The sequence below is a fragment of the Dryobates pubescens genome, chromosome 15 (assembly GCF_014839835.1).
Source record: "Dryobates pubescens isolate bDryPub1 chromosome 15, bDryPub1.pri, whole genome shotgun sequence".
NCBI lineage: Eukaryota > Metazoa > Chordata > Aves > Piciformes > Picidae > Dryobates > Dryobates pubescens.
The window spans coordinates 3,553,513-3,576,028 of NC_071626.1; positions in this window are offsets into that span (position 1 = coordinate 3,553,513).

Sequence of the window (22,516 nt, forward strand, 5' to 3'; positions counted from 1 at the left end):
GGGTTGTTTGGGACATTAAGAGCTAACCTATCGCAGTCTAAACCGAAAGGCAATGCTGCTTGCGGTCGTACAAGTCAGAGAAATAATACAGTTTTGCTGCTGTTAATAGGTAAATACTTTCATTTGTGGCAGGGAAATGGTGATTTGAAAGCATTTGATGCCCCTAAACCTCTCCTAGCAGCTGGATATTTTACATTGGTTTCTGTAATATTCTTGTGATAACATTCCTGTCCCGCAGGGGTCTGCTTGAATATCAGAGCACTCATCTTTTTTAAGTTCTGCATAATGTGAGAGATTGAAATTAAGGCTGGTGTTTACTGTTCAGTTCTTCCACACATATTCCACATTCACAGCTAGATATTATTTCCCTTGGAAATGCTTTCTGTCCCTGCCAGTTACTGAATGCAATCAGATAGCATTGCATGGGCCAGCATACCAATTAAGCACCGTGGCTGGGGTGTGCGGCGTTTCCTTCATCAGCGGCTCAACGGTTCATCGGCAAGTGAGGCGTGTATATTGATAAGGTGAAAGCCTGACTCCACAATGGAGGCAGAATCTATTTCTTGAGAATGCTTTCAGCCAGCAGTTTGAGAGGGGAAAGAGGGCAGGTGGCACATAAAATGGCTAGAAAAATGAAACCGGGGGAAAGATTAATGGAAGCGAGATCAGAAAAAATATTCAATTAGAACTTGTAGGCCTGGTCACATTACTCTGTGTTACTGTACATCTTGTCATTATCCAAATCTGTTGCTAAACTGTTGGCATTTGTCTTCATTATGCAGTAAAATGGTATAATGAATAGGTTACAAATATGATGGAGGAAATGCCCTGGAATTATCACAATGCCCGAGAATGAAAAATGCCTTAATTTAAATTGTTGGTGTGCGGCATCTGCCAAGTGCAGAGACAGATGTGAGAAGTGGAACGTGATTTTGTCCTGATGCTGCCTTCAAAGTTTCTGCTGCACTTCAAAGGGTCCTTCCTTGAAAGCCAGTGTCAGGGATGTGATACAACATAGAGCAGCAGTTGACATATTTCTTAGCTGCAAGGATCTGCACAACCTGCTATCTTGTCTATCTAGTTTTGGAGCCCTCTGCAAGCAGCACCCTTATTGCAGGTGGAGAGCTGCTTAATGTATAGATTATGACTTTTAACAATGTGATTAAATACGATGTGGGAGAAAAACTACTCCCTCAGCCTAGTTAATGAGACATAATTTAGTCTTCAAAATTACACAGATCCATATGGATGCATTACCTTTCAAGCTCACTTTTACACTTGACTGATTATTATCTCCTAGAAAGACATTTTCAGGGTATTTTAACCTAAGATTTGCCCTACTTTACAACTGTGAGAGTCTGGAAATCAGTGCTGCTGCATAATAAAGAATTTTATATTGGGATCTGGATATGAATGAATATTTTACCCAAAAGTTCAAGTAAATTCTTCAATAATATTAAACTACTATTTCAGCAGCCCAGTGTGCATCATTGCCCTCCCTTTCCTAGATGTGTCTTAATTTTAATAGAGCTTCCTGATGACCTCTAGGACTGCCTACCTAATCTGAAGTCCAAGCTTCCAAACTCTTTAGGAAACGTGTGTCATAAATACAATGTTTACACAGTAGAAAGGGACTGAAAAGTCATATGGTGATCCAGGATGCAAACCTGGAGGTGCAGGAAGTCTGTCAGCTTCGTCCTCTGCTAGACATTTTTCATGTAATCTTCAGCCAGTCTTGGTGTGTGTCTGGGCTTCATTTCCTCATCTGGAAAATGGGTGTAAAGAGGGATGGTGAAAGGAAGGCAGGAAAGAGCTTGGAGGCCAACTCCTAGAGAGTAAGAATTACTCTGATTAAGCTGAAGTTTTGGGGACACTCAATAGTTAGAGTCTGACGGAAGCAACCTATTGAATTCTTCAGTTCTGGAGGACTGTCATGCACTGCTGCAGTTCATGGCACACACAGTCAGGGTACCACACAAGAAGATGTTTTCTACCTTCTGTGTGAAAAGTGAAGCACTGCAATGAAGATTAGCACAAACGTTCTTACCGAATTCTTTCCCTTGTGTTGATCTCTTTATCTTGGTTTATGTATGTTACTTCTACATCAGATCAAATAGCTGGATGAGGTTTCACTTCCAAATGAGCATCATTTTAAGACTGCATTAGATTTAATGGAATGCAGCTATCTTTGCTTCACTGTGAATGGCAGCTATATTTTAAACACATAATATGCTGAAGCTGATAGGATTGTATCTATCATTCAGAGGCTAATTCTAGTTGCAAACTTCATAAATGCTGCTAGATTGTTTGTGGTAATGTTTCACCGTTGAATTGCACGTTTGGAACCAGATGGCTCAGAAAATTGATAAGATGATACCACATCTCTCACCTCTCAGTCGTTGTTGGGTTGAATCCAGCCCCGGTTCAGAGTAACCAAAAGTTGCTACCGTCTGGCAGCTGTTTAGTGCCTTAGATGTTTCCAAGTGGACAGGTGTCCACAACAGAAAAAAAAACCCAAAAGCAACCACTTGGACAAATAGAGGAGTTAAACAGAGGAGAGTTTATGGGCACTGAAAACAGAGCAACTTCTCTGATTGCTGCATATATGTCTTGCAGAATGGAGTCTACAACTTTTTCTAGAGATGTCTAAAGTGTCTACACTCTCCTGCATCGCTGTGGTGCATCCGTGCCTGTTCATAAGCTCCTGTAACTTCTCTCTTTTGAGCTAGAAAGTCATCTGAATTCTGTGCTGGTTTTGGCTAAGAGTGTTCTTTTTCTTTATGGTAGCTAGTATGGGGCTATATTTTGGATTTGTGCTGGAAACAAAGTCAGTAATGAAGAGATTTATTTGTTAAACACCTCACCATCACTGGAGGTGTTTAAGAAGAGACTGGATGGGGCGCTTGGTGCCATGGTTTAGTTGATTAGATGGTGTAGGGTGATAGGTTGGACTCAATCTCAAAGGTCTTTTCCAACCTGATTAATTCTACTCTATTCTCTTCTTGCTCAGCAGTTCTTACACAAAGTCAAGGCCTTTTCTGCTTCTCACACCACCCCACCAGCAGGTAAGCCGGGGGTGCACAAGTATTTTGGTGGTGTAAAAATAATGTAATTTGTTCATAATTTTTGTGGGGTTTTGTCTTTCTTCATAGCAGCCATACATGAAGAGAAGGTGTTTAAAAAGGCAACATAGATGAGAATTTTTCTTATACATTTTTAAACATTAACCTGCTGGAGAACTTTCTAAGAGGTCAGCTAGGGATGCCTGCAGGTACTTTTGCATCATTATCAAAATGTACTTCAGTGGGTAGAGAATGATTGGAATTGTAAAAGAACCTAAATAACCAAACCCAACCAAGCCCCAACAATCTTTTGCAGAAGAAGCAGCAAAGCAGGCATTTGGCAAAACTTTTTCTTTCACTGCTGTTCTGTGACATTCAGACTGCATTGCCTACAGTTCGAATGCAGGGTGGGGTTTTTTGGTCAGAAATGAGGTACCCATTCTAATAAAAGCATAAAATGGCAAATATAATTAGGGTTTTTTAAAAATATAATCTTCTTTATCACAGTGCTGCTTTGGCTTCCCATAAGAAGCTAGGAGGGGACACAGCTGGGACAGTTCCCCCCGAGCTGACCAAAGGGGTATTCTATACCATATGATATCATGCTCAGCATATAATGCTGGGGACAGAAGAAGGAAGAGGAGCACAGGAGTGACAGTCTCTTACCAGGTAACCATTCTGCAGGATGGGGCCCTGTTTCCTGCAGATGACTGAACACCTGCTTGCTGACTGGAAGCAGTGAATGGATTCTTTGGTTTGCTTTGCTTGTGTGTGTGGCTTTTGCTTTACTTATTAAACTGTCTTTATCCCAGCCTATGTGTTCTCACACTTCTCTCCCCCATCCCATGGGGAGGGGAGGAGGGAATGAGTGGCTGTGTGGTGTTTAGCTGCCGGCTGGGGTTAAACCACAACAAACGTGCAGAAGATGAAATGCTATCATGTTTTCCCTCCCTTTGAAATAAAGCTCTGATCTTTAGAGCTTACAAGTTAGCTCCCTGATGAACAAATACTTCATTACAGAATCTGTGTAACAGCAACAGTGTAGGAAAATATTTATAATGATAGGAGGATGCCAGGACTAAAGAAGCAGGATGATCTCCATGGTTTTTTAATCTATTTCTTAGCACAGCGTGACTGATACAAAAAGGGAAGGAAAAGTCTCCATTCTGCAGATAGAGCCAGAGGCAGCAATCTATCACTGATAGGAATTAAATGTATATTTACAAGAAGGATGTGTGCTATGAGATTTAAAACAGTGATTCTGACTACTTATCGTTAATGCCAGGGGGAAACTTGATGCAGTGATTCATGTTCTGGCCTGAAACACGGGAGGCCCATGTCCTATTGCTGCTTTTGCCCAGAGAATCTTTTTGTATCTTTGAACTAGTCCCTGCGCTCTAGTTTGGGTAGTGTAGAAGAGGGAGGGTATCACTGCCGTTCTTAAACTCAGCAGCATGAGTTAAGTGCATTCAGGTCTGTGTAGAGTGCCTTGCAGTGATGGCCCCAGCAGGAGCTCCGGCTCAACAGACAGAGCTCCTGTTAGACCTCTTAGGATAGAAAAGATTAGTGAGCCTGGCTGCATTTGCTTTCCATTAGTATTTTCATTTCTTTTCTTGCTTACACGTCTGTGATGATCTTGCACAGTGTAGGGATGGTATCCCCAGCCTGCAGGTGCAACCAGCTGTGACTGCCGTATGCTGTGCTGCCTGCTTTGGCCAGAAATGCCTCAGACTGAGCCGGAGCCTCAGACTGAGCTAGAGCCATGAGACTCCTCCAGAGATGAGCCAGGAGCAGGGAGGGATGTGTCCCCTGGTACCTGGTGTTGCCCCTTCGCCATCTGAAGCCAGAGGCACACAGCTGTCTGGTGTAGCTAACAGACAAGGTGCCACTGCTGAGGCAAGGGTGAGTGTTGGTAACAGCAGCCTGGTCTGCAAATCCCTGGTCTTGGTATCCCGTCTCAGAGGGACAAGCACAGCTTTTGTACTGGGCACTACTTGTGGAGTGACTATCAAAGCCATAAATGTGGCACAAAGGAAACAGTTGCACTCTTCCCAACCATTTCATAATAGTTATATACCAATTAATTGAGGAAAATGGCATCTGGCACTGTCAGTGTTCTGAAGTGTCACATATTAGACCCTAAAAAGTAAATGAGACACATATTCATTTTAATTAAAATGTTATCAAGAGGTGCTGTTGACCAAGAAGCCCATTAGCAATAATCTGTTATAGGGACAAGTGAGAGAGTCAATTTATTGAACTGAACTAAAACGCAGACCTGGTAACAACTGCTCACTGAGCAAGTATTTGATCTTTCAGCTTTCTCTGATTAGCACAGGGAGGTGTTCCCTGAGTATTACAGACTTTTGTCTTTTTCCTCAATACCTTGTGGTAACTTGTAGTGACGGTCTCCATGGTGCAATCAGCATTTGCTCATCAAACTTAAAAGGCAGCTTTCATAGCAGATCCAACCTGAAAGGCAGCATTTATAGAGAGATCAGTTGCCAGGTACCATTCTTTTCTTTTGTGCTGTGGCTGTTAAAATCTTTGGACTGGATGGATGATGTTCCTTGGTGATCTGGTGATTTTGCATACAGGGGCTGGGACATGAGGCTGAAGGGTTGCAAGAGAGACAACTTGCAATGAAAGATGATATAGCTGCACAAATTTACCTCCTAAAGTTGAAGTAATTAAATTCACTCTTTTGGATTGATTACTGTGTGCTAAGGAGCATTAAGTGCTAAGGTGCCAGAGATTTCCCGAGTCTTCTGCCATTATAGGAGGTCTCAATATGGGCATAAAGCTGGCAATGATGACTTACTACTGGTACCAGGAGCACTGGGAGGTTTTATGCCCTGCGCTTTGCTCCGCTGTCAGCATCAGAAAGGAAAACAGCTCTGCTGCAGCCCTAACATCTGCCCAGGCCATTTTGGGGAGCCACATCTGGCTGCTCTCTGTGGCCTCTCATTTAGCCCATAAAAATTTACCGAGTCCCTTCTTATCTTCCTTTTGCTATTGCTTGGTGAAAAAGGCCAAACTCATCAGTATGTAGGCTATAGGCATGCAAATGCCCCACAATTCCTAATCAGATGTTATTTCAGAATAAATTCAAATAATATTTCACAAAATAAAAGGAAAAGACAAAATAATATGTATACCTAAATGTCCAAATGACAGAACTAAAAAACTCTCTTTTTACAGGAGGGAGTTCAAAGCTTTGGATTCTTCCTGAATCAATCAGCAAGCAAGTTGCGTCGGTTTTCTTGGATGCAGGATAGCATACCGTGTCCCAAAGCCCTCCAGATGTCGTTCTAAAAGCTCTGTTTTAACAGTTGTGATCCAAGAAGAGAGAATTTTTATAGTGATCCTGCCAACTTCTATCTGACAGAACATTTTAGGTGAGAAAATGAATCCTGTCAAAAAGGCACTGATGCCTTTTAAGCCCTACTGTGGACAATGGACGGATCTGTCACTTACTGTTCAGGGGGCATGGCATGTTGAGCAAAAGTGAAAGTCAATGAGATTTAGTGTACTTCAGTCATTCTGAAAACAATATCCACTGACTACTGGTCCAGAAGTTCACCCATGAGTGTGTTTAGGGTAGAAAGAACAGCAGCTGCTAGTGGAATGGAAAAGATTGCTGCTAAAAGTGATGCTAAGGTTCCTTAAGTTTTCACTGTTGTTGGTCAGCATTCTTTTTATAGCCATCTAGAAGTTTGCAAAGACAAAGTTTACTTCATGTGTATCATTTCCTCTGCAAATAGGATCTGAAGGATTCTTGCACTTTATTGGGAAATATTTTGACAGATTTGACAGGAAATGAAGAAGTGAAAAATAAATACAGGAATGACTACCCAGAACTTCAAAATACCTTTTAAAAAATGAACTTCAGCACCAAATTTTCCTACCTTTTGACAATTTAGAAGTCGATGTGTTGGCATTAGAACACCTGCAATTACTTCCTGTAGAGGAATTACAGTGAGCAGATAGCAGAATTCTCAGAAGAATTGATGGCGTGTAATCCTGTTATGTCTGATCTGCAGCCCATCAACAGGGAGGATTTTTTGGCTCTGCAAGACTCTTTTCCTAGCTAAGTATAACTGTATCTTCAAATATTAAACACTGAAATAGCATCTAGAAACCCATGCTACTACTTCTACATCGTTGTTTTATGATAGACTAGCAACTTTTTGCTTGTTTGCACTGAAGTCTTTTAAAGGTCCTTTAAAAACTGCTGTGTCTTAGTGCTTGGTAAGCTGATGTGTTTGATTTTGTTTTGCAGTTTGTGTTTCTTGGAGTGTTTCCAAGGGTATCTGTCTCACTATAAGTCACAGTATCACAGTATCACTAAGGTTGGAAGAGACCTCGAGGATCATCGAGTCCAACTTGTCTCCACGGACCTCATGACTACACCATGGCACCAAGTGCCATGTCCAGTCCCCTCTTGAACACCTCCAGGGATGGTGACTCCACCACCTCCCTGGGCAGCCCAGTGTCCAGTTCATTTCCTGCACACATGCATGTTATTTTTAGGACCAACAGGTGGTTTCTTACCTAGGGTGCTGGAAGGGCAGCAGCTCTGTGGACCCTCAGCATTTCTTTGGCCTGTGAGCATGGGGATGCAGTTGAGAGCTAAACCACTTTACCTTCACCATAATAAGCACTAGGCAAGAGAAGCCAGCAGTCCTGTCACCTGTGACTGATCTCTGGTGCAGCAATGCTTCCTTACCCACCTTAAGTGGTGACAAATGGAAGAGTGAGACAATTTAACTTACAAGATGCAGTAGTCTGTGGTCCACAACAGTCAGTCCCACCACAGGACAGGAGTTGGTTTGAACGTGTTGCAGGTGGTGTTTTTCTACTACCTTCAAGAAAAGCTAGTCTGCTTAAGCCTGTCTGGTTGACATTTGGAAATGATCAGCAGAAGTAGAGCTCACTGAGGATCCACACCATTTATTTAATTCTTCAGGATTTTCAGGTGATGACTCAGCTTGCATTTAACTAAAGGCCAATGAAGCTGGTAAGGGGTGTAGAAAATAGGTCTTATGAGGAGCAGCTGAGGGAACTGGGAATTGTTTAGTTTGGAGGAGGCTGAGGGGAGGACTCATTTCTCTCTACAATTACCTGGCAGGAGGTTGTAGAGAGGTGGCTATTGGTCTCTTCTCACAAGTCACAACTGACAGAACAAGAGGAAAGGGCATCAAAGTTACAACACGGGAGGTTTAGATTGGACATTAGGAAAAACTCTATACCAGAAGGGTTCTCAAAGATTGGAACAGGCTGCCTAGGAAAGCGGTTGAATCAGCATCCCTGGATGTATTTAAAAGCCATCTGGATATTGTGCTCAAGGTTATGCTGTATTAGTAGCCCTGGTAGAGCTAGATAGTGGTTGGTCTTGATAATCTTAAAGATGTTTTCTAACCATAGCACTTCTGTGAAAAACCCACAGGAAATCATTCTGCTGCTGATAATCAATTGCTGCCACCAAGTTATACAAACCTTGCAAAATATACTGGGCATGGGAGAAGTGATTCTGTGATTCTATGATAGAGACCAGCATTCAAGGGCTAGACTTTCAAATCTTAATCATCACTTAGTATTGCAGGAGTAGGGAACTTGGGTGGCCCAGCCAGTCATGCTTTTTATTTGCAGCATAATATAATTCTCTATGGGCATTACAGGAATTCCTTTTTTTTCTTTCCTTAAGACATCAAATAATGATAAGCCATCCTAATTAAATAGCAGGGCTATAATCAAATGTTGGTTTCAACCAATAATCTCATTAAGAGGTATGCATCTCTGGATTTTTTTTTTTTCATTATTATTAGTTTTTATTTTATTTTTAAGCGGATGAGAAAGCAAATTTCAGAGGATAGATGGCCTTCAAAACAGTCTTTTCTCAGTGAAGCCCTTAAGTATGAGTGGAGGAGATGAGGACAAGCTGTGAGGAAATGAGGACTAACAATATTCAGACACTGGCTTACTGCAAGGACTTTGAAGATGATTGCTCATGTCCCTGGCCCAAGCAGCAGCATCACTGGCCCTAGCAGGGCAGTGGTGTGGAGAGCTGATTATTTTAGCAACATGTTGTTTGGCCACATGAAATGGGTTTTTGTGTTACTGATAGAGGTGACCAGGCATGGGAAAAAAAAAAACAACAGAAAGAAAGAAAAACATTCCCTTCATGTGTTCTTTTTCATGCATAATTAGGATCTCAGCAAGGAGAGGTAAAGTGAATGTGTTCATTGGAGCTGGGCATAGCTTTCCAGGTCCTCCAGGGAACCAGACGACGACTAAACTGTACTGAATAAAAACATCCAATACACTTTGACTGCTTTTATTACAGTAAGTTCCTGTATTCCCAAGAAAACAACTCCCAAAATGATAGCAAATGTAAAATTGTCAACTTTCTCTGTCATTCATACAGGCTGTGGCAAGAAAATACAGATTGTAACCATGATGAACTGAAAACAACATTACCAAAATAACTGAAATTTACTTGTTACTTGCAGGAGTGCAGCTATTACAGTCTACTATGATGAGTGTAGATGGAGGTGTAGACATGTTTTGAATACACAAAACTGCTTCAAGATCCAGCAACTTGCAAATATCCTTCTGAAAACTGCTTCTCTTTATCTTGGTTTCGCTATAATATTCAGTCAAGTCAAATATTATTCCCTCTTTATTGCTAGCCTTTTTCCCAAATACCTCTTTTTTCCCCCCATGTTTTTGGGGTTCTTTTGTGGCTTCCTCATCCTCCCTGTTTTACAAATACCTCTTTATTCCCATGCATGTGGGGTTCTGCTGTGGCTTCTTCATCCTCCTGGTCTTGGGGCTAGTGGAAGATGACATAGTGCTTGGTAGATGCCATCATCTTTTGATGTGCATTCACAGTCTGAGTTGTCAGCCAGAATTCAAACTGTTGCTTCAGATCAAGGCTTATTTACAGTTGTGGGCAAGTATCTATAACTGAAAGTGTCTGTGACTTGACCACCTGCAATCTTTTGGCAGATATCTGGTGTGAATAAATGCTCTCAGCCTAGTGGCGGTCTCCAGTTTCCCATTTGCACTTACTTATCCGCTGTGCTGCTGAAGATAGAAGTGGAAATAGCTCCATGGCTCTCCTGGTGCATTGAAGCAACTTCTTTCACTGCTTCTGACTACTGGGGAAGAGGTACTTGAGTTTCTGTTCATAGATGTGCCAAACAACTTTCCAAATATGAAACAGAGCACAGGATCCAAATCATGATATAAAGGTGCAGTAAAAAACAATGTAAAACCCAAAATCTTATCTCCTCTGCAGAAACATTTTCTGACATTTTGGAAGCATCTTATATATGCAAATTTAGAATAGAATAGAATAGAATAGAATAGAATAGAATAGACCAGACCAGACCAGACCAGACCAGACCAGGATGGAAGAGACCTTCAATAGAATAGATGAGGTTGGAAAAGACCTTTGAGATCATCAAGTCCAACCCATCATCCAACACCATCTAACCAACTAAACCATGGCACCAAGCACCCCATCTAGTCTCCTTCTAAATACCTCCAGTGAAGGCAACTCCACCACCTCCCTGGGCAGCCCATTGCAATGGGCAATCACTCTCTCTATGAAGAATTTCTTCCTAACATCCAGCCTAAACCTCCCCTGGCACAGCTTGTGACTGTGTCCTCTTGTTCCCCCTTACAACAGAATTTTGTACTATTTATTTGATAGAGCCATCAGCACAATTTAACTAATTTGCACTTTTCAGAGTCAAAATTGCTTTGACTGTGCTCTTAAATAAATGTCTTGTTGTTGAATTTGACATTATCTGTCACCAAGGTTAAATAAGGGAAACACTGCCTACTGGTAATACAATGGAAAGCTTTAATCTAAAATCAATATTGTTTTAAAGACAATTTGCTCTAATTAGATTGAGATGGTAGCATGACTGATCTCTTAAAAACTAAATGAGCTTTCTGTGTATATGAAGAAGTTTTGTAAATGTCTCATTAAAAATGGGAGCTCGGATCAGGCAATTCAAGTTAAAAAGCTTCAGTTTGTTCTTGGCTGACCTGGTGAGAGCAGCAGTAGAGTTTCTCATTTGCAAAGGATCAGATTCTTCCCTGACCTATTACTTGTTTATTTATTTAGGGGAGAGGTTTAGATTTGAATATAATCTTTTAGCAAAGAAAAAAATAATGTATCAGTGTAGTGTAGTTACTCTCAACATTTGTTGTGTCCTTAATGACTATCTGGACTGGCAAAGAATGTTTTGGGATTTTTGGTTTATGATGATTCATGATGATGTGCTATAAACCAATGTCAGTATGGTAGCACTTGTAGCTTGCAGCAACCTCTCTGAAAAAGGCAGGTACCAGAAGTCACTGGGTAAGCAAAGAGGATGGTGGCAGAAGCTTCTTTCTTAGATTATGCACTTTGAATAAAACCTTTGTTCCAATGGTGGAAGGGCTCTGGCAGGTGAAGACAAGATTTGTATGGAGAAGTGATGAATGTGGAAAAAAAACCCAAAGCATTCAACAGATGTTTCTGGCCCCTCAGTTTAAGAAAGATGTTGAGTTGCTGGACCGTGACCACAGAAGGGCAACAAAGCTGGGGAGGGGTTTGGAGCACAAGCCCTATGGGGAGCTGCTGAGGGGGGTGGGGTTGTTTAGCCTGGAGAAGAGGAGGCTCAAGGGAGACCTTCTTGCCCTCTACAACTCCCTGAAGGGAGGTTGTAGCCAGGTGGGGGTTGCTCTCTTCTCCCAGACAACCAGCACCAAAACAAGAGGACATAGTCTGAAGCTATGCCAGGGGAGGTTTAGGCTGGATGTTAGGAAGAAATTCTTCACAGAAAGAGAGATTGGCCATTGGAATGTGCTGCCCAGGGAGGTGGTGAATTCACCATCACTGGAGGTGTTAAAAAAGAGACTGGATAAGGCACTTAGTGCCATGGTTTAGTTGATTAGATGGTGCTGGGTGGTAGGTTGGACTGGATGATCTTGAAGGTCTTTTCCAGCCTGGTTAATTCTGTATCTGTATTCTGTATTGGGTACAGTAACACAGAGAATCATTTACCTGTAACTTGCTGGGAAAATAAGAAATAAGCAAGCAGCTCCAGTGTAAAGACAGAGACCTCACCAGAACTGGTGCTTCTCTGTGGTGTGCAGAAAAGCAACTCATTTTCTAGAAGCCACTACCTCCTTGACAAGCGGAGACAGATGTTGGAAGTCCTGCCCCAAATCAGTAACATGACTAGAGGCTGTGGTTCATAAAAAGGGTGTGTGGGTTTATTGTCACCTGTACTACAAGTAACCCAGATTTATTAACCAAAATTATGGACTGACTTACCAACACTGGATCTGTTTCAAAGCTTAATTGTTCAGACATGTCTGCTCACTGCTCAGAGTACTGCAGAGATGTGTTCAGACTTCCTCCCAAGTGCAGATCTAAATATTTTTTGTTTTTTTCATGACCAAATACAGAAAGCAACACTGAAAATTGTTTGACTTGTTCAAGTCAAAAAGACAATGCTCAAAGTTGCTTGTATCTATGTGTCAAAAGTTCAGTGAATGAAAGACAAAACAATGTACCATTGCTAATAGTGTGGGAGGAAGAAGATGGCTGAATGTGTTGTCTCCAAGCTCCATTTGCATTTCTGACTGGGTTTCAGTAGCAGATGATTTTTGATCATACCTTATTAATCAGCCCTTAGGTAGTTCCACAAATATACTAAAAATCACTATTGCATTCATAGGGCAGGAGACTGATGAAAACAAAGGTTTGATGGAGGGAGTGTGGGGAGATTTTTTGCAGTTTTTAGTGAACATTACATCTAAATCTAAGTATCTCTTCAATCTCCCTAGGGTCAGAGGATGAGAATCAATGGAGGATGTGACTCCAAATCTGAGAAATGAGGTGAAAAGGGCAGCAATGAAACCAACTGCAAAATCAAATTGCTATAGCGGTTAGAGATCCTGATAACCTGCTAATACTCCCACAATGAAAAAGCAGATAAGCAGTGCCACCCCTTCCTGTCTTGTCTTTGTCATCAGGTAAATAAAGAAGCGTTCTTATCTCGCCGGATATTTAAATTGCTCAGACATTCAGGGGCAAAACCACCAGCAGTGGCACGGGTGACATTCACGGTGGCAAACAGTCAGTGAAGACAAGGCTTTGGCAGGGAAAGAGACTTGGCAGGACACCCAGCTGGTTTTATTCCTTAGTGCTCCCCAAACCATTTTAGGTTAATAAACATTAACATCACTCCATGTTAACGCTGCTGTGATCATCTACTTTCCCATTGTCTCTGTAGCACCGGTAATAGGGTCAGCCTAAAACATTGAGTGAAGTGATGCCACCAAAGGTCTGTTAACTCTTTTGGCCTTCACTGTAGAGCTGCAATGGATGAAGGACTGCCTTCTAAACTGCAGATGGGTCAGACCCCATTCTGCTGGGTGATTTTGCTGACCTCTGGGATAATGGAAAAGGGGGAATGGAAAATAACTAGAAGTGGGTAGATTGAGATTGGATGTTAGGAAGATGTTCTTCACCTTGAGGATGGTGAGACACTGGCACAGGTTGCCCAGGGAGGTGGTAGAAGGCCAGGTGGGATGAGGCTCTGAGCAACCTGATCTAGTGTGAGGTGTCCCTGCCCATGGCAGGGAGGTAGGAACTAGATGATCCTTGAGGTCCCTTCCAACCCTAACAATTCTATGATAATTAATCCTCAGATGGAAATTAGATCTGTGCCACCTTAGGACTGCCTCCTTTAGGAACATTAAAATAACTGCAGTTGCCTGTTAACTCCACATCTTTAAGTTCAGCTTCAGCTGCTTTGAATACAGAATTAACCAGGTTGGAAAAGACCTTTGAGATCATCAAGTCTAACCTATCACTCAGCACCATCTAATCAACTAAACCACAGCACTAAGTGCCTCATCCAGGCTCTTTTTGAACACTTCCAGTGATGGTGACTCCACCACCTCCCTGGGAGGTGCCCAGTCTCTGTGACCTTGGACATTCACTTAATCTCTCTGTACATTGTCCTTTTTCTTCTCTTTTTTTTTTTCAGTTTTGATTGTATTGTCCCTAGAGCAGAGGAGCCTGTTGCTTATCACCGTATGTGGATATCCAGCTATTACTGTTATGCAAAGTTAATTATGATGTGAACTTATTAAGACTAAATGGCTTATACTGGTGGAAATTAAGCATCTAATAACTCTTCCCTGTTTAAAAATTTATTCCCTAGCCATTTTTTTTTCATAGAAGTTTAAGGCTGAAGGGCACAGAGTTGAAGCTGTAGCTGGGGAAAAAAAGCAATGGCAGCTGATGGGCTTTTCAGCAGGTCACTGAAATAGGAAGGGACTTTGCCCTTGGAAGATAAAGCCTAGAAGTTTTACCACTTGGCCTAGAATTTAAGCAGTATCTATCTCAGCTATTAACATGAAGTTACTGTGGTCATAAAACAGTCAAATGGTGCTTCCTGGTTCACCTCTCACCCTAGCAAAGCAGTGGTTCAGTGGATCGTCACCACCTTTTCAGTCATCAGCAAGAGCCGCTCTTCTCTTCTAGACATCTCTTCCTGAGCTTCTGACAAGACTTGACCTGGGTTATTTATCTGACTGGCTGCTTTTTGTGTTTCACTGAACCCATTTCCACAGAGACAGGAAGAAAGCTGAAAACAAAAGTATTTTTTACAGGTGCACACTTTTGGATGGTAGAGGGGGGAGCACCACTGTGTCTGGAGCTTTGCTGGGGGAACCTTTTAGTGCCTGGGTTGTAGCCTTCTTGTTCTCCCTCATTTCCCTGTTGTGCAGTAGAATATGCTGCTTTGCAATTATTGACAAGCAAATGGGATAGATTTGAATGAAATGTCAGTCTCGGTATTTGATGAAGTGAATGTGCAGGCAAGTGGCATTTCCAGCGGATTCTAGTGCAGTTAAAAAACATAGGCAATGTTACTTCTGAAGCCTAGTGACGCTTGCAACCCTTTCTTACCTTCTGAGCAGAAGCATAAGAAATGTTTCAAACCATTGCTGGCCAGGGTTTCCTCTGGCATTGAGATGCATGTTGAAAAGAATGCACCCTCTGAGCTGACCCACATAAAAGTTCTCTTTTCCTTTGATTAATGCATCTAAGCAAATCTTAACTCTTAATAACTTTCTGCTGCCAGTACCTGCTGGCCTGCCAATGCCCTCACATGCATGACTGAGGAGGCAATTGTCTACTTTGCAACTGTAATTCAGCTCCATCTCTTTGAAAGTTAGCCACGCTTGTTTCTTGGTTTTGTTGGTGTAGGGTTTTTTGGGTGTTTTGTTGCTTTGGGGTTTTTTTAATGTACTTTCTGCAATGCAGCTGTGTCTTCCTGGCAGTCAGAAGTGTCTGTAAGCTACTTTTTTCTTTCTTTCTTTCTTTCTATTTTTTTCCCCTCTCCTGTTGTTCAAGTATTCATTCTGCATCTGGCATCTCTGCAACAGGGACTGTCCAATTTGTGACTGGGCACAGTTCCATCTGAACAGACGGGGAGGAGTGAAGACAGACAAAAGATCATATGGAATAGTCAGCTAAAAAGGCTGGTGGTGAACCTGATCAAGTGGCATAGAGTTTTCTTTATTAGGTTTGGGGTTTGTTTGGTTTTTTTCTTTTCTTCAGGAAATCCTTCATAAATTCCCTTACAGGACAACCATCAACAAAACTGACAGCAAGACTGCACTCTGAAAACTGAGTTTGAAAAACTGCATTTCACCTCCCCTCTCAGTCTGTTCAGGGGATTGAAACAAGACCCTCTACTTTCTGTATGTTGTTCCAGTGCCTGTGTCTGAAGCATATTCAGAAGAACTCTTTTCCAGGTTAACTTAGAGCACATTACTTAAAGACAAACAAACCAGGTTTCAGCAGAGTTGGCAATGCTGTTCCCTTCCTTTCTACTAAAGGCAAATTTTGACAGCTATAGAAGTGTTGCCTCATTATGTTTCTTAAATGTGGCCTGTACCTATTTTTTGCCTTTTTTTTCTTTCTCCTTCCTTTCCCCTTCCTTTCCCCTTCCTTTCCCCTTCCTTTCCCCTTCCTTTCCCCTTCCTTTCCCCTTCCTTTCCCCTTCCTTTCCCCTTCCTTTCCCCTTCCTTTGCCTTTCCCTTTCCCCTTTGCCTTTCCCTTTCCCCTTTGCCTTTCCCTTTCCCCTTTGCCTTTCCCTTTCCCTTTTGCCTTTCCCTTTCCCCTTTGCCTTTCTCTCCCTTGTCTCTATTTTTTTTCATTCTTTTATTCTTTTTTTCCTGCCTCTCTCTTTCTCTCTTTCTCTCTTTCTCTCTTTCTCTCTTTCTCTCTTTCTTTCTCTCTTTCTCTCTTTCTCTCTCTCTTTCTCTCTCTCTCTCTTTCTCTCTCTCTTTCTCTCTCTCTTTCTCTCTCTCTCTTTCTCTCTCTCTCTTTCTCTCTCTCTCTCTTTCTAAATTATAATCTCAGGTTTTCTAATATCTAAGTTGTTTGGGGTTTTTAACCTCTTCTTCATGGGAAAAAAAAAAAAGAACAAAAATAGAAAACCTAACTTGACTACACCTTTCAGGCTTAAATAGATGACCTGCAAATAAAACCAACCTGAAGCTTTTCAGCAAATCTGACAGAGTTAAATCCACACTCTGCTGAAATCACATCTGCTATCTACTTCACTAGGAATAAGTCTTCCTCTCAGATGTTTAAGATGAATATTTGACTTTGGAAGGTCATGCATTTGTGTGTGATTTTTTTTGAATGCTTGGAGCTGAGATGTTCAAAGTTTCAAAAAGTTTTGTTCATACGTTCAGCCAGCTGAAAAAGAATTTGCTCTTCTTAATGGAATGTAAGGAAATGTGCTAGCTGCAGATACTGACCCTGAACAACTTATTTTTCTTGTTTCAAATGGCCTTGGGGTAGTTGTCGCACAAGGTGGTGGAATAGCTTTTCTTTCACAGATGCAGAGACTGGAGACTCATCTTCTTTTCACTGGAAGAAGGCTTTTTGGCTGTACAGTCTGGCAACTCTGCTGAGCTCCTGAGCCTTTCATCTTAATGTCTCAACACAGTTCTGCAACTGCCATTATTAATTTTGACTGAATGTGGTTTTGATACTTGGGACTCTAGTGATTTTTTTGGCTTTTGAAGCAGCTTGCATCAAACCTGATATGTGGAGGCCATTAATGTTGATTCAAAACCTTGGCAATACAGAGCACAGCAAGCATAACTGATTTCAGATTTGCACTTTATCATTTGTCTTTGCTGCTGCATCCCTCTCCATCAGTGGGATGTAAGCAGTAAACTTCAACAAGATGTGTTTTTGTTATATATGTCCCTGGCACATTTTTCTTCCTTCCTCCATCTTTCCATCAGTTCCATCCACATATTTTCCAGGTTGCTTTCAGACTGTATAGATGAAAGGGATTTCAAGAATCCATGTTATTTTTTTGCTGAATTGACTAGGAAATGTGCAAAGGTTTGTCAGCTGGGATTTGGAATTTCAGAGTTCCCTGTGAGTGTTGCAACCAACAAGGGAACCACACAAATTAGTTTACAACCTGCATGATGGAACAGAGTTCTGTAGTAGTATCTCCAGGCAATCCATAGTATACATGTAGTAAGAGTCTCATTTGTTAGAAATATGTGAGCTGTATTTGTTGCTACATAGAGATATCAATTGTGTGTGTATATATATGATCTCATGGAGATATCAATAGTGTTTCTATATATAAAACAATACAAATGAAAAATAACCAGGAAGTTACTACAGCTTATAAAACATTTCTTTGTGGCTTTCATTCCAGACAGAATTTGGTAAGAAGATGAAAATATTTTTGCAACCTTGCTGATATGTTGCCCCAGAAGCCCTGGCCACTGAAGAGAGATATTAACATCTTGTATTTATGCAGACCTAAGAAAGAAGGAGGGTTTGTTTCCCATCCATTGAAAGCAAGGTCTCCTTCCAGCTCAGCAGTGACAAAAGAGGAAGACAAATCCTTGGTGCCTTGGGAATCACACAGGTACTGTCATTCAGTCACAGATAGTGTCATAGACAGTCAGATTGATGCTCCCTCAGCATGTTTGTGGATGACACCAAGCTGAGTGGTGCCAGTGACACAGCAAAGGGATGGGATGTCATCCAGAGGGACCCAGACAAGATGGAGAAGTGGGCCTGGGTAAATCTCATGGGGTTCAACAATGCCAACAGCAAGGTCCTGTGCCTGGGTCAGGACAATCCCCATTACCAATAAAGGCTGGGCGATGATATGAAGTAGCCCTGCAGAAAAGGACTTGGGGGAACTGGTGGACAAAACGCTGGACATGAGCCAACAGAATGCAAACTTGCAGCCCAGAAGGGCAATGGCATCCTGAACTGTGTCAGAAGAGGTGTGGGCTACAGATTGAGAGAGGTGATTCTGCCATTCTCCTCTGCTCTGGTGAGACCTCTCCCGGATTAGTGGGCAGCTCTGGGGTCCTCAACACAAGAAGGACATGGACCTGATGGGGAGGGTCCAGAGGAGGTCCACAAAAATGATCAGAAGGATGGATCACCTCTCATATGAAGACAGGCTAAGAGAGTTGAGTCTTTTCAGCCCGGAGAACAGAGGGCTCTGGGGAGACCCTCAGTGATGCAAATATGCTTTTTTTCCCTTATCCTCTTTTTCTTTGGGGATAAGAGACCACTGGGTCCCAGGATGTCTAGGTAGAGGATTGTGCAGTTCGATTATATGCATGTTGACCCTTTGAGTTGCTATAAGGACACTCCGCTGGGATCTATGGATGTTCTACTTCTGTTTATGAGGGGAGATGACATGTGATCGTTGGCAAGAGTGCAAGGGTGGACAATGAAGTAAAAATTTAGGACAAAGAAAAAGGTACAGGAAATTAAAAGGTAGCCCAAGAGTCAATCTATTTTAAGTGCAGAAAATGAAAGAAGCACTGATGGCCTTCACAGGTGGGTCTTTGTAGGCTATGGTCAGCGAGATGGTGCCTAAATTATTAAGGATTTGCAAATACACTGGCATGCTAATAGAGCAGGAGACAGCATGATTGTGATCAGAGAAGAACTAACAACATGGAAGTATCCCAAGAATTATCAAAGGAGAAGAAGGTGATCTGTTTAGCAGCAGGTGTGTAGTGTTGGTGATGGTTCAGTAGGTGATTTGGTTGGTTGGTAAACCAAAAGCAGATTAGGAGGAGTTATCGTCTGGTAATGCTATGGATTTGGGATGGTGTTCCCTAGGCTTTCCCTACCTTATCTTGGTGTTTAGCACAGTGAGAAGACCACATCCCCTTCATCCTTCAACCTTTTTGCTAAATTGTTGGAACCTGCTAGAGGGCTGCAACCAGGATGATGGAGCTATAAGAAAGAAAAATATCTGTACCAAAGAAGTCATGCCTAATAGTTCTCAGATCCACCCCTTCCTTTAGAGGTCAGGGGCAAAGGGCTTGCTCATTTAAACAGAAACAAGACCCAAACTCTGTGCACTTTTAGTGACTTCCATATGATTTGGTTAACATACTTTTAATACCTTGGTCTGGCTACTAACAGCAGCTTTAACAATACAACTCCTACATTCTAATTGAACTTTTATGTGCAATAAAAAGGAGCTGGAGATTATTTACTGTTACTTATAAATAAAACTCTTACATTTCCTTTTTCTTTAATCAGAGTTTGCCATGTAATGGTGATACCTTCAAAAAACATACCAGCTCTACAAACAGTAAGTGGTAATCATAAAAGCACTTGCAGATTCCAATTGGCCCCATTCTCACAATTTATAGCCTAAGCAAGCAGCTGCTGTGTAGGTTGGAGGAGATGTTGAACACCCTTTAAGTCTAGCCAGGTTTCTCCTGCATATTACTTTTTTTCCCCTTTAAGGTATAGCTGTTATCCAGGGCTTTATTTCCTTGAACATTACTTTCTAGGTAATAAAAAGAGTGGTATCATTTGTCCATTTACAGAGGATAACCTAAGCAGCAGAAACCCAGATGAAAACCATTTTGTAATTAAATCAGTAAAGGTTGTCCTTTGTTTGTGAAGTTTATGTGAAGTAGATTGTTTTCCATTTTGGATCAATGTACCCTGTCTTTCCCCACCTAGATACGCTGGATTGTTCCCTTTTCAGAACACAATGGCAATAAAATTGTTGCAGGTTGTACTTTAACTGTAAGGCAGCTACCACTCACTGATTCCTATTTCTCTTTCCAGGGTCTGTTTTTTTCCTTGCCATTTCCTCTCTTGGTTCTTACTGCCCCATACTGCAGTCTGAGCCTCATCTTGCACAGGGACTCAGAACAGGGGATGAGGTAAAATATATTGTTTCCTTCTATTATGGATATCAACTTTCACTGAGTTTCTCAGGCCCCTGAGATTTTGCATTCTTCATCTTATACCCAGGCCACTGATTTAAAAAGAAAGGTGATGTGGTCTCTCTAAAAGAAGCAATTTACCACCTTTCTCTTTAACAAAAAATAAAAAATCAAATCCTTTTTAATCAAAGCTCATAACCATTCAAATTCTGGTACTCAGACTAAAGGACAGGTATAACCATACTTATATTACCTTTTTTTTGGGGGGGGGGTGGGGGGTGGGTGAATTTCAGATATCTTAGAGGCTTTACAAATATCTTCCCTAGCAGTTTTGACCATTTTGACCCTCCAGCTCTGCACAAGTAAGGCTTTGCAGCTTCCAGCTAGACTCTGTGCCTGGCTGGGGAATAGCTTCAAGCAGGTTGATCCTTCCCTTGCTTGCTGGAGAAGTGAGACTGACATTAGTGCCTTTAGGCCAAGCTGGCTAATAACACTGAAACACCAATGGAGCACACAAAAAGCTGAATGTGGTCTTCCAGGTCTTCCACTGGAAGCAGCAGTCTGCAGCACCCCTTGTCAGCCATGTGTATATTGGGAAACTCACTAATCTGAGACCTAGCAACCAAGGTGGGATTATCAGGATGCTCTAGCAAAAGGCCACCCAGCAGTGAAACCCATAAGTAGCTGGGCAGATTGACAAATGTTTTCAACCACCCTGGTCTTCCATCCTTGGCACCATTGCTTGGATGGTGGTGGTTTGAAGGTGTGTCTCATGCCTTAAAGCAAGTTAAAAGAAGCAATGGAAGAAGCAGTAGATGCCATGAGAAGGTCAGTTTCCCCCCTGAGCCAGAAGGAGGAAATGGGTGCATGTAAGGGTGGTGACTCAGAGCAATTCAATCAGACACCTGAAATAGTACTGTTGATATTCAGTTGGTATAATACGACACGCCTGCAAAGGTTAATCAATTTGAATGTTAATATAATTCTTATTTTCCATCCAATATCTTTCAAATATATGGTGTGTGCTTGTCATCAGCCAGGATTAACAACATGACAAGTGTGAACTTTTAAAAGCAAGACACTCTGTAGTTATGGGAGAGCAGAAAAAGGTCACAATGCTTCGTACAAAACAGAGCCATGTAGATTTCCAGGCCCATAATTTGCATGCTTTTTTTCAGTGATCCCTAAAGAAGCATGGAGAATAAATGGGCCAAATAAAGAAGAGAGGGACTGCTCTGCTTGTGTGTACAGTGCAAGAGGAAATCAGATCAAAGGAATTACCCATGTAGGCTGACACTTGCAGCCTCCTTCTGGTTGGCAGAATTTTGTTAGTTTCCTAAGAGCAAAACTGGGCTGGGCTTAATTCAGCATTCTGCTTGACCCTCTCTGTTCTTCTGCCTAGAAGTTATTTTTTTGGTTGCAAATACTAGCCACAGAGAAATGGGAAAATTTATCTGTGTCAGTGTTTCCTTGTTAAGTATAAGGCAAAGGAAAACTCAAGCATTTCCTCCTCTGCTGTGGACTTGGTTGTCCTCGGGGACTGCTGAAACTTTAAATCAGAGTCCTAATTGGCACTCGGATAGCCATGAAATACCAGAAGCTTCAAAAGAAGCTTAAAAGAGCAGTTGCTGCCTTTTCCCTGCTCCTTCCTGTGCTATCCACAGCACACACATAACAAGGATTTGGGAGGTAGAGTTATCGGCATTAAATCTCGCCGTGTGACTAGCTCATACTTTGTAAGGCTAGACACCCCTGAGCAAGGAGCTGACACCAAAGCCATAAACCTGAAGCAAATTACACTGTGCAAGTAAGTGATTGGAAGTGTGACATGATTCGCCCTGACTCATCTGCTGATGTTTTTCCTGCTCTGCAGGTAAGCCTGCAGTGCTTTTAAGGGTGGTGTTGTCATTTACAGCTTTTAAAAGTCAAGATAGCTTGCCAAAAGCTAAGGTGTTCATGGGCCCTCAGCCTGAGTAGCCATGAAGGATGAAAAAGCAGCTAAAGGGATGAATGCCACTTGTGTGAGTCTGGAGGCAGAGAGGGTCGCCACTGGGCTGACACATGTGCACATCCCTGCTTTGGAGTTTTCCAGTTCAGAGTAATTTGGTTGACCAACCACTGCCCCCATTTCTCCTTCATCTCTTACCAATTCAGAGCAGCTTGGTTGA